The sequence below is a fragment of the Pan troglodytes genome, chromosome 16 (assembly GCF_028858775.2).
Source record: "Pan troglodytes isolate AG18354 chromosome 16, NHGRI_mPanTro3-v2.0_pri, whole genome shotgun sequence".
Lineage (NCBI taxonomy): Eukaryota > Metazoa > Chordata > Mammalia > Primates > Hominidae > Pan > Pan troglodytes.
Window position 1 is genome coordinate 27,168,522 of NC_072414.2, and position 16,290 is coordinate 27,184,811.

The window sequence follows — 16,290 nt, forward strand, 5'->3', positions numbered from 1 at the left end:
GTACAATAATGTTCAACTGCAGAAATGCTTACAATAGTAAAATACTAAAAAGAATCTAGATATTCATCAACAGACAATTAGTGAAATAAAGTATACACTCATCAATGAAAAATTATGCAACCATGAAAAAGAATGAAGGGACTGGCCGTGGTGGCTCATGCCTGTAATCTCAGCATTTTGGGAGGCTGCGGTGGGGGGATCACTTGAGGTCAGCAGTTTGAGACCAGCCTGGCCAACGTGGTGAAACCCCGTCTCTACTAAAAATAAAAAAAATTAGCAAGGTGTGGTGGCGGGCACCTGTAATCCCAGCTACTTGGGAATCTGAGGCAGTAGAATCACTTGAACATGGGATATGGAGATTGCAGTGAGCCAAGATTGCCCCATTGCACTCCAGCCTAGGCAACAAGAGCAAAACTCTGTATCAAAAGTAAATAAGTAAATGAAGGGGTACTACATGTACAGACATAAAACAATCTCCATTGTATTTTATTAAGTGTGGGACAAAAGACATAAAATGGCACAAATTCTTTTTGTTGTTATAAAAATTAATCTTGGATTTTATAAGCTTGTACAGGTTCTAGAATAAGAAAAAATTAAGGTACACTGTTACAAAATCAATAAAAGAAAATTAGTTGTGCAAAAGGAATCATTAAGACTTTCTCAGGGCTTTGTGGAATGCTCCAGTGGCCTAAAGAACCCTGGTTTCTTCCCTGGGAACAGCTGAAGAATAAAGACAGCAGGAATTTGAAGTTCACCTCAAGCCAAACACTATAACTTCCCTTATAGACAAGCACAAAGGTCTTGGACATGGGTCTGGCACTATGTCCTCTCTGACTGCACCCACCTCACCCCTCATCACTCTCCACACTCCAGCCACTAGCCTTTTCCCTCTATTCTCTAATGTACTGAGTTTATTCCTACTTCTTGCAGTCGTACTTAATATTTTCATTGTCTTTAATGCAGATCTTTGCATGGCTGGCTTCTTGTCAATCAAATCTCCACTCAAACATCACCTTTCAGATAAATGCTCTGCTTCCCTGACTTTAAATTCATTGTTTTATTTATTTTATAGTATTTATCACTCTCAAAAGATACTCTGTTTATTTGTTTGCCTGTTTGTTATTGTGTATGGCCCCCAACCCCCAACGGGAGGAACCTGCTATGTTTAGTTCACCATTGTACTTCCAATATTTAGAAAAGTACCTGGTATATATGGGGTACTTACTATTTGTTGAGTGAATGAATGAAGAAATGGCTAGGAAGTAGTCATACATCTAAGTAACTAAGGCTGATTCTTCTGGCTTGCCCCAGATTGAGCCTGTAGCAAATTCCTGAGACATCTAATTTAAAAAACTGCATTTAATGGCAAACTTCTGTTCCAACAAGGTAAGCATGATAGTAAGGCCTCTTTTGTTTGTGTGCAGGTGTGGGGTGATAAGGTGGTGGTGGTGGTATATCCCATGCTTCACATACCACAGCCTAACTTCTGAGCATTCTTTGTTTCTCCTTCCACTCAAACCAACTCTGCTAGTTCCAACTGGGTTCACAATTTAGCTCAAACATTACCATGTCTACAGCTTGAAATAAATTAGATTCAGAATACAACAAATCAAAATTTACAATAAGAACAAGAGATCAGTGGCTATTTGTTAATTTCTTATAATTGTACTTTCTTTTTCCTATTTAATATTAACAACCCCCAAACCATGACATTTGAATAATATTGACTCCACTCATAGACTTAAGCCAAATTTAGGAATGGGCAGGTAACAGCTGGCTTAAGCCAATGAAAACATTGCATTTCTTGGCCTTGTCAACTAAAATAGGATTGGGCATGTGATCTAAACTGTATCAATGCAAGTAATTCAGTATTTTTGTTGGGAAAATTGGATATGGATTCTCTATTTTGTACTGGCTTGGTGCTTGGTGGTATGGGTATATGAAGCTTGGAACAGCTTATGGCAATGAGGAGAGAAACTGGAGCTACTGGAATGTCTTATCAGGATGGAGTAAATCCAGAGGAAGTAGAATTGAGAGATAAAATGATGTGTGAACACTGGATCAAGCTACATCTGAAAAGAGATCATTCCATTTCTGTATGCTGAAATCAAAATATTCTTAACTGATATCAAGGAAAACATAGGCCTTCAGTCAGGCTCTACTTCTATCTCTGGTATCTGGGAAACAACCTTTAGGACATGTTGTCAGTGCTCTGTCCAGAAGCCCTTTTACCATTTCCAGGCATTCACTTCCCTTTGGTATAACAGCCACACTCCCTTTAGCTACTGGAGCCACTTGGGCCACAAGTGAAAGAGAGCCTGGGAGTTTTCCAATGACTGTCTAGTCCAGGGGTAGGAAAGTCCAGTTCCCTTGCCTTGGTTTGGACAACCTTGTGGTATAAAGTATATTCCAGAGTTCCCATGCAAGACAACTTTTGTCTGAGGCTGCACTGTGCCAGGCTTCCTTCTCTTTCCTGTCTTGACCTTCCTTTATAAACACGTGCATACAAGTCTTCATCTCCTAGCTTAAGACAGTCTCCTCAATGTGTGTGCACAGGTCGATCACTTGGCAAAAAAATCCAATAAAAATATTAGAATTCAGAGAATAAATGCTCTATTCACCTCTGAATTTCACTAGTGGATATTGTACTTTCAAAAAATGCAATTATGAAAGTATTCAATGTAATCCAGAGAGAATAGAGAGAGCCTGATTGCACTGCAGTTTCAGGCTCTTCCTACCAAAAATTCAGTTTTGAGTGTGTGTTTCCCAAAATATACACTGTTTTAAAATTTCAAATTCATAAAAACTTATAGTCTTCCAGATTTTAGCTTTTGAAAATGGAGGGTTCTTTCTCAAATACTTGAATTCCTATATATCAAGGTCTCTGCTTACAATATTATTCTTTCTCACAGTGTGCTATATATACTGTGGTAGATTTGCTATCTGAGATGCAAGAAAGTGTACTGCAGTTGGAGAATATTCAACTTAGAAACTACTCATTGTGCTTTCAAAGTTTAATTTGTGTTACGAGTATTTTCTTAGTTAAAAAAGAAACAAAAGAGAACATGGACTAATAATATATTGAAATAATGCCACCACATATGTTTAGTTTAATGTGTGATAAGATGGAATTAAAGAACAAAGAGCTTTCTAATCAAGTATTTAGATAGAACCATGCATGTTTCTGGCATTAAATTTTATGTTCTTACTCTCATATGCATAAATATGAGGTACCAGATATCTGCCATATTAAGTCAGCATTATATACTCATGGAAAAATAATTATTTCATTTTGTAAAGTTGATATCTAGGTCCATATAAGTAGTCAAAAAGTAAGAAGCATCAAACTGAATTTTGGTGAAGTTTTTCAGATAGGAATAATTTAGTATAGTTAAAAAGTAACAAGTATAGGCCATGAAACCCCTTAAAGGAATTTGCCTTATTGTAATCGCATGTTAGAAAACCTCAAGTGTTGGCTGGGCGCGGTGGCTCACGCCTGTAATCCCAGCACTTTGGGAGGCTGAGGCAGGCAGATCACGAGGTCAGGAGATCGAGACCATCCTGGCTAACACGGTGAAACCCTGTCTCTACTAAAAATACAAAAAAATTAGCCGGGCGTGTTGGCGGGCGCCTGTAGTCCCAGCTACTCGGGAGGCTGAGGCATGAGAATGGCGTTAACCTGGGAGGTGGAGCTTGCAGTGAGCCGAGATTGCGCCACTGCACTCCAGCCTGGGTGACAGAGACAGAGACTCCATCTCAAAAAAAAAAAAAAGAAAAAAAGAAAACTTCAAGTGTTATTGGTAATCAGGTATCTACTATTTATATGTATCCTAATGGTAATCTGACCATGATTTTGATATCCTTTTTGTGGACCTGTAAACCAGTATGATCTGATTAGTTTAGATCATCACCAGTAAGAATAATTGCTTTAATTCAATCTGTAATCTGGAAGTTATTTAGTTACTCAATATTCTTAAGACTGGGGCTCTTACATACTGCTTTCTATGACACTTTTAATGTATTCTGTTAATAAACACTATTTTTGTTCCTAGTCGATAGATATTTTTGTTCCTAGTTGATAAAGTCGATAGATAAGTGGCTCATCTCCATTACATAATCTGGTGAGTTGTTGAAGGAAGTTTTATGCTGTACATCATGACTGTTTTTCTTGGGTTGGAATGCATACACATAGGCATTGTTTTGCTTAGGTATTGGGTTTTCCTCTACAATTTTACTTGATGGTAATCTTTACAAAAACCTCTCCCAGTTTCCTTATTTAAAAATTCAGCATTAAAAGAATGACCATTGAGGTTAGCGTGTGCCGCGGGTGCTGGGGGCTCGAGAACCGAGCGGAGCTGGTTGAGCCTTCAAAGTGCTAAAACGCGCGGCCGTGTTATTGATTGAATTCCACCGGCGCGGGAGCCTCTGCAGAGAACGCGAGAGATGAAGATGGGCAGACGGATTCATTTAGAGCTGCGGAACAGGACGCCCTCTGATGTGAAAGAACTTGTCCTGGGCAACAGTCGGTCGAATGAAGGCAAACTCGAAGGCCTCACAGATGAATCTGAATAACTGGAATTCTTAAGTGCAATCAACGTAGGCCTCACCTCAGTTGCAAACTTACCGAAGTTAAACTAACTTAAGAAGCTTAAACTAAGCGATAACAGAGTCTCGGGGGGCGTGGAAGCATTGGCAGAAAAGTGTCCGAACCTCACGCATCTAAATTTACGTGGCAACAAAATTAAAGACCTCAGCACAACAGAGCCACTGAAAAACTTAGAAGACCTCAAGAGCTTAGACCTTTTCAATTGCGAGGTAACCAACCTGAACGACTACCGAGAAAATGTGTTCAAGCTCCTCCTGCAACTCACATATCTCGATGGCTATGACCGGGACGACAAGGAGGCCCCTAACTTGGATGCTGAGGGCTACGTGGAGGGCCTGGATGAGGAGGAGGAGGATGAGGAGGAGTATGACGAAGATGCTCAGGTAGGGGAGGACGAGGAGGAGGAGGAAGGTGAAGAGGAGGACGTGAGTGGAGAGGAGGAGGAGGATGAAGAAGGTTATAACGATGGAGAGGTTGATGATGAGGAAGATGAAGAAGAGCTCCATGAAGAAGAAAGGGGTCAGAAGCGAAAAGGAGAACCTGAAGATGAGGGAGAAGATGATGACTAAGTGGAATAACCTATTTTGAAAAATTCCTATTGTGATTTGACTGTTTTTACCCATATCCCCTCCCCCGCTCCAATCCTGGCCCCTGAAACTTATTTTTTTTCTGATTGTAACGTTGCTGTGGGAACGAGAGGGGAAAGGTGTACTGGGGGTTGCAGGGAGAGGGAGGGCGGGTGGGGGTGGAATAAAATACTATTCTTACTGCCAAAAAAAAAAAAAATGACCATTAAGCAGTAAATGAAGTCTTGCTGTCAGGAACAGTATGGCAAGAAGTAGTTCCTGCTTACAAAATCACTTTATCGGGAGTAGTTGTCTTCCTCACTACTGGGCAATGTTTTATTAAGGCATTTCAATATGCATCCTGCTTTAATTAGCTACGCAAATAGTACACCACCTTCAGGAGCAAATGCTACTGAGAACCCAGCCACACTTGGGGAGCCAATTCCCACATCTACAATTTAGTAATGAGATTATTTTGGGCAAAGCTTTCATGTTTCTGTGGTTCTCTTTCTCTTCTTGGAAATTTGGGAAAAGACTATGTTGCCTATGCAATTCCGTCACTTAATACTGTCAGGCCTCTGAGCCCAAGCCAAGCCATCGCATCCCCTGTGATTTGCACATATACGCCCAGATGGCCTGAAGTAACTGAAGAATCACAAAAGAAGTGAAAAGGCCCTGCCCCACCTTAGCTGATGACATTCCACCATTGTGATCTGTTCCTTCCCCACTTTAACTGAGTGATTAACCCTGTGAATTTCCTTCTCCTGGCTCAGAAGCTCCCCAACTGAGCACCTTGTGACCCCTGCCCCTGCCCACCAGAGAACAACCCCCTTTGACTGTAATTTTCCTTTACCTTCCCAAATCCTATAAAACGGCCCCACCCTTATCTCCCTTCGCTGCCTCTCTTTTCGGACTCAGCCCGCCTGCACCCAGGTGAAACAAACAGCCATGTTGCTCACACAAAGCCTGTTTGGTGGTCTCTTCACACGGACGCACATGAAATTTGGTGCTGTGACTTGGATCGGGGGACCTCCCTTGGGAGATCAATCCCCCGTCCTCCTGCTCTTTGCTCCGTGAGAAAGATCCACCTACGACCTCAGGTCCTCAGACCTACCAGCCCAAGAAACATCTCACCAATTTCAAATCTGGTAAGCGGCCTCTTTTTACTCTGTTCTCCAACTTCCCTCACTATCCCTCAACCTCTTTCTCCTTTCAATCTTGGCGCTACACTTCAATCTCTCCCTTCTCTTAATTTCAATTCCTTTCATTTTCTGGTAGAGACAAAAGAGACACGTTTTATCCGTGGACCGCAAACTCCGGCGCCGGTCACGGACTGGGAAGGCAGCCTTCCCTTGGTGTTTAATCATTGCAGGGACGCCTCTCTGATTATACAACCACGTTTCAAGGGTGTCAGACCATGCAGGGACACCTGCCTTGGTCCTTCACCCTTAGCGGCAAGTCCCGCTTTTCTGGGGAAGGGGCAAGTACCCCAACCCCTTCTCTCCTTGTCTCTACCCCTTCTCTGCCTTTCCTGGGGCGGGGGCAAGTACCCCTCAACCCCTTCTCCTTCACCCTTAGTGGCAAGTCCCGCTTTCCTAGGGGGCAAGAACCCCCCAATCGCTTATTTCTGCACCCCAACCTCTTATCTCTGTGCCCCAATCCCTTATTTCTGCACCCTGACCTCTTATCTCTGTGCCCCAATCCCTTATTTCCGTGCCCTAACCCCTTCTCTGCTTTTCTGGAGGGCAAGAACCCCCCACCCCTTCTCCGTGTGTCTACTCTTTTCTCTGGGCTTGCCTCCTTCACTATGGGTAAGCTTCCACCTTCCATTCCTCCTTCTTCTCCCTTAGCCTGTGTTCTCAAAAACTTAAAACCTCTTCAACTCACACCTGACCTAAAACCTAAATGCCTTATTTTCTTCTGCAATGCCGCTTGACCCCAATACAAACTCAACAGTAGTTCCAAATAGCCAGAAAACGGCACTTTCAATTTTTCCATCCTACAAGATCTAAATAATTCTTGTCCTAAAATGGGCAAATGGTCTGAGGTGCCTGACGTCCAGGCATTCTTTTACACATCAGTCCCTTCCTAGTCTCTGTGCCCAGTGCAACTCGTCCCAAATCTTCCTTCTTTCCCTCCCTCCTGTCCCCTCAGTCCCAACCCCAAGCGTCACTGAGTCTTTCTAACCTTCCTTTTCTACAGACCCATCTGACCTCTCCCCTCCTTGCCAGCCCAAGCTAGGTCCCAATTCTTCCTCAGCCTCCGCTCCTCCACCCTGTAATCTTTTTATCACCTCCCCTCCTCACACCTGGTCTGGCTTACAGTTTCATTCTGTGACTAGCCCTCCCCCACCTGCCCAGCAATTTACTCTTAAAAAGGTGGCTGGAGCCAAAGGCATAGTCAGGGTTAATGCTCCTTTTTCTTTATCCCAAATCAGTTAGCGTTTAGGCTCTTCTTCATCAAATATAAAAATCCAGCCCAGTTCATGGCTCGTTCGGCAGCAGCCCTGAGACGCTTTACAGCCCTAGACCCTAAAAAGTCAAAAGGCCATCTTATTCTCAATATACATTTTATTACCCAATCTGCTCCCGACATTAAATAAAACTCCAAAAATTAAATTCCGGCCCTCAAACCCCACAACAGGATTTAATTAACCTCGCCTTCAAGGTGTACAATAATAGAAAAAAGTTGCAATTCCTTGCCTCCACTGTGAGAGAAACCCCAGCCACATCTCCAGCACACAAGAACTTCCAAACGCCTGAACCGCAGCAGCCAGGTGTTCCTCCAGAACCTCCTCCCACAGGAGCTTGCTACACGTGCCGGAAATCTGACCACCGGGCCAAGGAATGCCCGCAGCCCAGGATTCCTCCTAAGCCGTGTCCCATCTGTGCAGGACGCCACTGGAAATCGCACTGTCCAACTTACCTGGCAGCCACTCCCAGAGCCCCTGGAACTCTGGCCCAAGGCTCTCTGACTGACTCCTTCCCAGATCTTCTCGGCTTAGCAGCTGAAGACTGACACTGCCCGATCGCCTCGGAAGCCCCCTAGACCATCACGGACGCCGAGCTTTGGGTAACTCTCACAGTGGAAGGTTAAGTCCGTCCCCTTCTTAATCAATACGGAGGCTACCCACTCCACATTACCTTCTTTTCAAGGGCCTGTTTCCCTTGCCTCCATAACTGTTGTGGGTATTGACAGCCAGGCTTCTAAACCTCTTAAAACTTCCCAACTCTGGTGCCAACTTAGACAACACTCTTTTATGCACTCTTTTTTAGTTATCTCCACCTGCCCAGTTCCCTTATTAGGCCAAGATATTTTAACCAAATTATCTGCTTCCCTGACTATTCCTGGATTATAGCCGCATCTCATTGCTGCCCTTCTTCCCAATCCAAAGCCTCCTTTGCGTCCTCCTCTTGTATCCCCCCACCTTAACCCACAAGTATAAGATACCTCTACTCCCTCCTTGGTGACTGATCATGCACCCCTTACCATCTCATTAAAACCTAATCACCCTTACCCCGCTGAATGCCAATATCCCATCCCACAGCATGCTTTGAAAAGATTAAAGTCTGTTATCACTCGCCTGCTACAGCATGGCCTTTTAAAGCCTATAAATTCTCCTTACAATTCCCCCACTTTACCTGTCTTAAAACCAGACAAGCCTTACAAGTTAGTCCAGGATCTATGCCTTATCAACCAAATTGTTTTGCCTATCCACCCCATGGTGCCAAACCCATATACTCTCCTGTCCTCAATACCTCCCTCCACAATCCATTATTCTGTTCTGGATCTCAAACGTGCTTTCTTTACTATTCCTTTGCACCCGTCATCCCAGCCTCTCTTCGCTTTCACTTGGACTGACCCTGACACCCATCAGGCTCAGCAAATTACCTGGGCTGTACTGCCGCAAGGCTTCACAGACAGCCCCCATTACTTCAGTCAAGCCCAAATTTCATCCTCATCTGTTACCTATCTCGGCATAATTCTCGTAAAAACACACGTGCTCTCCCTGCTGATCGTGTCCAGCTGATCTCCCAAACCTCAATCCCTTACAAAACAACAACTCCTTTCCTTCCTAGGCATGGTTAGTGCGGTCAGAATTCTTACACAAGAGCCAGGACCGCACCCTGTAGCCTTTCTGTCCAAACAACTTGACCTTACTGTTTTAGCCTAGCCCTCATGTCTGCATGCAGCGGCTGCTGCTGCTTTAATACTTTTAGAGGCCTTTCCTACAAGGTCTGAGAAGGCCACCGCAGTCAGTTCTTCCCTTCTGTCAGACATAATTCCTCAGTTTAGCCTTCCCACCTCTATACAGTCTGATAACAGACCAGCTTTTATTAGTCAAATCAGCCAAGCATTTTTTCAGGCTCTTAGTATTCAGTGACAGACTAATGGTCTATTAAAAACACACCTCACCAAGCTCAGCCACCAACTTAAAAAGGACTGGACAATACTTTTACCACTTTCCCTTCTCAGCAGTCAGACCCGTCCTCAGAATGCTACAAGGTACAGCCCATTTGAGCTCCTGTATAGACAGACGCTCCTTTTTATTAGGCCCCAGTCTCATTCCAGACACCAGATCAACTTCGACTGTGTCCCCAAATAACTTGTCATCCCTACTATCTTCTGTCTAGTCATACTCCTATTCACCGTTCTCAACTACTCATACATGCCCTGCTCTTGTTTACACTGCCGGTTTACACTGTTTCTCCAAGCCATCACAGCTGATATCTCCTCGTGCTATCCCCAAACTGCCACTCTTAACTCTTGAAGTAAATAAATAATCTTTGCTGGCAGGACTATGCTGAACCTCCGTAGGCACTCTCTAATTAGATGTCCTAGGTCCTCCCAATTCTTAGTCCTTTTATACCTGTTTTTCTCCTTGTCTTATTCCATTTAGTTTTTCAATTCATACAAAACCGTATCCAGGCCATCACCAATCATTCTATATGACAAATGTTTCTTCTAACAACCCCACAATATCACCCCTTACCACAGGATCTCCCTTCAGCTTAATCTCTCCCACTCTAGGTTCCCACGTTGCCCCTAATCCCGCTTGAAGCAGCCCTGAGAAACATCGCCCATTCTCTCTCCATACCACCCCCAAAAAATTTTTGCCGCCCCAACACTTCAACATTATTTTGTTTTATTTTTCTTATTAATATAAGAAGGCAGGAATGTCAGGCCTCTGAGCCCAAGCCAAGCCATCGCATCCCCTGTGACTTGCACGTATATGCCCAGATGGCCTGAAGTAACTGAAGAATCACAAAAGAAGTGAAAAGGTCCTGCCCCACCTTAGCTGATGACATTCCACCATTGTGATTTGTTCCTGCCCCACTTTAACTGAGTGATTAACCCTGTGAATTTCCTTCTCCTGGCTCAGAAGCTCCCCAACTGAGCACCTTGTGACCCCTGCCCCTGCCCACCAGAGAACAACCCTCTTTGACTGTAATTTTCCATTACCTTCCCAAATCCTATAAAATGGCCCCACCCTTATCTCCCTTCGCTGACTCTCTTTTCGGACTCAGCCCGCCTGCACCCAGGTGAAATAAACAGCCATGTTGCTCACACAAAGCCTGTTTGGTGGTCTCTTCCCACAGATGCGCATGAAAAATTCCTTTCTATTTTGCATTATAATTATTTATACACAAATTTTATTTGCCTTACCAGTGTATAAGCTACTTCAAGGCAGCAGCTAATGTAGTATCTTGCAAAGGACCAATAATCACTGGATGGATGATTCATAAAGCAAATATTTTCAGTAAATATTTGTATGTTTAATGCTCAAGGAAAACGGCAGTATTGGATTTTAATTCAGTATAGTAATAAAAGCTCTGAAGAATAAACATTTTTAGTTTTTAAGCTCCTTGAAGGCAGAAGTTATATACAAATGTCAATTTTTTATGCTCAGGTAAGGGTGGGATGTACCAAAAGATATTTAATTAATGCCTTTGAGTCAATCTAACATGAGAATAATTCATAACATAATCAGAATTTTTTAAATTCCAAACTAGTTCTTACTATGGCATTTTGCCCCCTTTCCACTTTTTCCTCCCCTCTGGGAACTGGAAGAGTTCCTTGAATGACCTCTTTAAATGCTAGGCTTTCTCTATAGCACGTTAGTATAAAATCTTTTTCTCCTTCTGAAAACTGGAGGGAGCTTCCTGAATGATTGATTGGTGTGGTGTCCCCTGGACACTCTGGTGCAAACACCATGCAACCACTGATTGATGTGCTCGCTCTTTCACGAACACATTCATTTTCTCTTTTCTAACACACAATTTATTCATCCCATGATGCATTTATGCATCCATTATCACTGTCTTTCAATTTTTAAGCAGGTGAAAAGATGAAAAGTTAATGCTTATAAGGTGGTAAGGCAAGCCCTATCTTAAGTAAAAGCAGTGATTTTCCCATATATCCAGAAGAGTATTTTTTCAAGAGTTTCTTTTACTCTGATTAATTACAATTTTAAAACAACTTTGGATTGTGAAAGAAGAAAACTTAGGATGGGTGAGTGAAGCTAGAGAGAGCTGTGCTGAGTTACACATTATTAATAATACCAGGGCTGAACTGGGGATAAGGAGACAAAATTCTAGGTAAGGTCCTATGAGCCTACGAGCTTGGTAAGTCAATTAAACTTTTTGGAATTTGATTTTCTTATTTGTAAAATATGGGGATTTAACTAGATGGCTTTGAAGGCTCCTTCCAGCTACAATGTTTTATGATCATGTAACTACCACTGATAGGTAGAAACATCACGAAAGAATCTGACACTCATGAAAAATTTAGACAAAAGTCATTACACTTTTAGGGGGAGGCTATTCATGCTACATATTGTTAGTGTGATTTAAATATGAACCACATGCCCACTCAGGAAAAAAAAATGAACAATTTATACAAGAATCTATCAATCATTCATGATTCTATGAAATCAGAAACAATTCTCTAATACGTATGTAGTTTAGGGGCAAACATTTATAAATATTTCTGGGCCATTGTTCTTGCTTTTTTTTTTTTTTTTTTTTTGAGATGGAGTCTTGCACTCTCGCCCAGGCTGGAGTGTAGTGGTGCCATCTCGGCTCACTGCAAGCTCCGCCTCCCGGGTTCACGCCATTCTCCTGCCTCAGCCTCCCCAGTAGCTGGGACTACAGGCGCCCGCCACCACGCCTGGATAATTTTTTGTATTTTTAGTAGAGATGGGGTTTCACTGTGTTAGCCAGGATGGTCTCGATCTCCTGACCTTGTGATCCACCTGCCTCGGCCTCCCAAAGTGCTGGGATTACAGGCGTGAGCCACCGCGCTGGCGGGTCATTGTTTAAATTGCGAGAAAAAGTAGAAATTTAGTTTATATTGGTTAGCTTCAGGGTTTACAAAAGAGGGAAAGCATTATCTAAGACAAGGGAAGGTTGATTTCATTTTCCAAGAAGACTTATTTCCCTCTGACGTATCACTTCAATGAACTGCAGAACAGCTCTCTCAAATCAAACAAATCAACACATTTTAACTTTTCACAAAATTAAGCATTTGAAAATCTCTTAACTCAAGAGCATCCCACAACAAAATAATTTACAGTGTTACCTATAGGACATGAAAATTAGAGAAGAAGGCTTAAGGAATACAATACAGGATGTTCTCAAGCAAATGTTGAGTCTGACAGGTAAGTGTCAGGCCTCTGGGCCCAAGCCTGCACGTATACATCCAGATGGCCTGAAGTAACTGAAGAATGACAAAAGAAGTGAAAATGGCGGGTTCCTGCCTTAACTGATGACATTACCTTGTGAAATTCCTTCTCCTGGCTCAGAAGCTCCCCCACTGAGCACCTTGTGACCCCTGCCCCTGCCACCCAGAGAACAACCCCTTTGACTGTAATTTTCCTTTACCTACCCAAATCCTATGAAACGGCCCCACCCCTATCTCCCTTTGCTGACTCTCTTTTCGGACTCAGCCCACCTGCACCCAGGTGATTAAAAAGCTTTACTGCTCACACAAAGCGTGTTTGGTGGGCTCTTCACAGGGACGCACGTGAAAGTAAGTTTCATTGGCAAGTTAAACTGGTGAACAGTTATTTCTTCATTCATTCATTCAAATAATACTTGTTGAGCACTTAATTGTCAGACACTGCTTCAAACAATCTTTTGTTAATTTTGTTTTTCCACATATTCTTACGGAGGATGACACATATCCACATGATAATTTGGATATTTAGTTAGTCCCCATCTCCCCATTTCCTTTCCCCATTAGTGTCTCCCTTCAAATAGTATTTTTCTTCAAAGCTCTGCCTGCCTTTTAGTGAGCAATGGGATTAGTGCCAGACTGCAGTAAGCAATTTGTTCATCCTTGGAGAGCACATTTGCACTACCCCATGATACAGGCATTTAAATGATTTTATTCGTTCACCGGTGTTGAACATTAAGGGGGTAAATTTTCAGTCCAGGGATTTGGCTTTAAAACTCCAATTGATGTTAATGAGAATTGGTAATGAGCCCCTTCTTCTTAATTAGTGGCACCATACCTGTGACTGTAGGAGGCATGGCACAGACGTGGGAAGCTTAACGAGGTGATAACAAGGAGAAAATGTTTAAGCCTGGATTTTGGCCTGGTCCATACTTTACTATGCAAACATACTTTAGGAGCTGATGCTTTAAAGTAATTTATTACCTAGATTTTATGGCTGTGTAGATCTTCCAGAAGAACAATTCATCTTTTCTACAAAAGTACTCTAGTTCCATAGAAAAGGAGCGAGAATATGATCATATAGTTTTTCTCTCCTTGTTCATGTAGAGCAATTTTTATGTTAAAACAAACTATCTCTTGCTGATTCCATTTGCCTCAATTAAGGAATACCACAGCTGATAAAGCTCATTCCACACCAAGGAGCAAAATTCTTTCTCAAGGTAAATTGAACCTCCTAATATATCATTCAGGATATTACAGCGATGATTTAAAGAAATAAGAGTCTGACTTTTATAGCATCTTTCTTTGAATATCATACGATCATTATGGCACATTGGTAAAAACACAAGTTTTGATCTTATATACTCTACTTGAGCTGCTTCTCTTACTGCCACAGCACATGATGTAATCCAGGAAGAATAAAATGATCACAGGATAATAAAATTTCACTGTACCTAGCAAAGGACATAAAAGTTGGATTATTGATTTTGTTTGAATGATGTGCTGTAATTTCATATGCCAACAGAGTGGAGCACAAATCCTGGCCTGCCAGCTTTCATTACTGGAACTCACTTTCTTGCTACCAAGTAACTTCAACCAAGTCACAAGATAAATCTGGATTTCTTTACTTACTGAAAGTGAATGTCTTTAGCCCCAGGTAATTAATAGGAACTTCAAGCCTAGAGAAGACCTGCTTTCAGTTGGGAGAAGGAGGGGAAACACTTCAATGGAGATGTTTTACTATTTCTTTAGTTTGCAGTTACCCCTATACTCAAAGATAAAGTAACATGCATAAAATTTATAAATCTTTATTGTATCTCTTTGCCCCCTTGAAATACTGTTTTTGGTTCTTTCAACTAGTTTCATTGTGCTGATTTTAAAAATAGTGATAATAAATTAAAAACTATGCACCGTCAAAATAAGAAAAATCAGGTAAAAGGTCAAAGCAACTAGGTTTTGTTGCTAAATACACCATTTGCTTCTGCTGTCATATATTACAGAGCCAAGCCTGGAACCCTGATTAACTGTCTAACAATTATATTTTACTGATTTAAAAGGGGGAAATGTGTGGATAACAGTATAAAATCAATGGTAAATAGTGCAAAGGGCATTAACAATGTCAGTTTGTAAGTGATGCAATCTTTATGTACTAAAAAAATTGGAAGTCCATGTGTAACTAACTAAAGGTATACGCTTTTGTTGAGGCTCAGAAAATGACACTCTAAAGTGAAAGCCTCAGAAGCAGCCTAAGAAGTGGTTTCTGTCCTTCTCTTGCCCTCCTGTCTCTTACCTCTCATTCTCCCCTGAGGCAAGCCATGGAAACTAGAATCCCTTTTCTCCAAGCTGGGTCATGGAAGCCAGAACCCCTTTTCTCAAAGCCATCCATAAACCTAAAATTACTACTCTAACTTTCCCCCACCTTTCTAAGAACTGGCCGTAAAGCAATTATTTGACCACTTTGTTTGATTGTAGGTTATAAGATCTCCATTCCAATGTGGGTCCTGCCCCATACCCAGAAGGAATGCATGCTCAGAGAGGACAAGAAGAATCTGAACACACAGGCCTTGCTGGGTCCCACTCTCCACCTCAGTCTATTACTATTAGATCGTACCATTTTTGTCCAATCACATCTCTACACGCTCTTCTTGCTTCATCAGATCTAAAGCACCCATGCATAAAATCAGACTGCTTTCCCTCTATCTATGGGTCACTCAATCTGAAGGCTCCCATGTCATGTAAAACTTTGATTAAATAAATGTTATGCTTTTGTCAGTCTGTCTTTATTGTAGGGGTGTCAGCCATGACCTTTATGATGGAGAGGACAGGTATCACCATCTCTCTGTCCCCACACTATAACAAACTTGACAAACAATCTGACATATTTAAATGGTAAGAGTTTTATAAAATAAATAATATATGCCAATGAGATTAGAATTTTACCCAATCTAGAGGAGCTATGGAAATCATTCCCAGTAATGGTTATATAATTAAAGGGCAAGTAATACTTAAAGTTTCATGCATTACAGTTTTTCTTGCTTGCTATAATAACATCTCTAATAAAAATATGTTTAAAGTATCAGTATAACAATGAATAAACATGGAGAGATTGCAGGACTAGAGGAAACCGCAGAATTATATCACAGATTTCCAGACCTTCGGAATGTTTTATAATTACCTGAAGAAAAAGTAGTCCATACAAAGACAAATGTTAATATAGCGGCTGGACACATTAGGAAAGCATTCCCTTTACTGAACAACAAGATGGCTACATACTTTCAGGGATGAAAGTTCCTGACATGGCCCTGGAGAAAGCATCCTCTTGTGAACCTCCTCTATTCCTGTAGATAAAATTTCTCTAACACCTGAAGAAATCCTGTCATATACCAGAAAAACAGGAAAGGCTTGAGATTAGACAAAAATATTTAGATTGAAAAAGCTACA

The 16,290-nt window shown here is 41.9% G+C and overlaps 1 protein-coding gene and 1 pseudogene across 3 annotated transcripts in view; one reads left to right on the plus strand and one right to left on the minus strand.

Annotated features, from left to right (window-relative positions):
• The window catches only part of DPH6 (diphthamine biosynthesis 6), a 405,738-nt gene that overhangs the window by 87,626 nt on the left and 301,822 nt on the right, over positions 1-16,290 (minus strand). The gene's annotated exons all lie outside the window — the stretch shown is intronic.
• On the plus strand, positions 4,436-5,237 carry LOC107968582 (acidic leucine-rich nuclear phosphoprotein 32 family member A-like; annotated as a pseudogene).